Genomic DNA, 1,152 nt, shown 5'->3' with positions numbered 1-1,152 from the left:
GTTATAGGTCTGTGGTTCCCTCCGTTATAGGTCTGTGGTTCCCTCCGTTATAGGCCGGTGGTTCCCTCCGTTATAGGTCTGTGGTTCCCTCCGTTATAGGTCTCTGGTTCCCTCCGTTATAGGTCTGTGGTTCCCTCGACAAAAAGCCTACAGGATTTTTCCACAGGCTTTTGGACTATCACAAAAAATAAGCTCTATGTTCAATGATAGTTCATGAAACTTACACGTTTTGTCCATCAAGATAATCTTCACAAAATAATATAACTTTGATGATTTTTGAAGCCTAAATAAAGGCGCCAGAACTTAAAGGCTAAACTTAGGCTATAAACGAACAGCACCACGGTCGGTCGCCTTCAGCGTCACCACCAACACGCTTCCCACAACTTTTTCAAACTTATTTTTAACACGTTCAGTGAAAATAATTTGCTCTGTATATGAATTTTAACCTACATAACCGCTACACTAACCTTTTCATATAAACTGGAAATACAAAACTAGAGCCAAACTAAAACTGAAATGAGACATTAAACGTAAATAGTATAGTGAATAAATGAAAAAATCATAACTAAAGGACAAAGCACGTATTTCTGTACATTTCGAAACAAGGTGCATTAAAAGTAAGAAGAGAGAACGATGTCAAATTTACCGTCCCGCCCATAGACGCGCCGAAACACCCTCACATTAGCGTTAACTGTTTTTTTGTTGTTGTAATTTGATGCAACGGTGATATAATACAAAGAATAGTATTATAAATGTAGATACATAAAAAAAAATCCAAATATGAAAAAACTTTCGAGGATTTACGATGCTGATGACCGTTAAACGTGTCATCACAGTTTTGTGAAAAGGGTCCATTCTTTAATTATTTTGAAATCGATTCATTTAATTATATACATAGTAGGTATAGTTTAATTGTAACTGTTTTCATAACCATTTTGTTTGAGAACCATCTTATTAACTTGAAATTCCAAAAAACGTTTTTTTTTACCTTATTTTTAGTAGTTATGTTTTAAAACGCAAGTATTATTATTATTATTATTATTATTATTATTATTATTATTATTATTATTTAACAAAACCTGTGGTGGGAACCTCTCTACAATATTTTCATTTTAGTAGTTATGTTTATCGTAGTTATTATTATTATTATTA

The sequence above is a fragment of the Sinocyclocheilus grahami genome, unplaced genomic scaffold (genome assembly GCF_001515645.1).
Source record: "Sinocyclocheilus grahami isolate Dianchi unplaced genomic scaffold, SAMN03320097.WGS_v1.1 scaffold523.1, whole genome shotgun sequence".
Taxonomy (NCBI): domain Eukaryota; kingdom Metazoa; phylum Chordata; class Actinopteri; order Cypriniformes; family Cyprinidae; genus Sinocyclocheilus; species Sinocyclocheilus grahami.
This window is presented reverse-complemented; position numbering follows the sequence as displayed.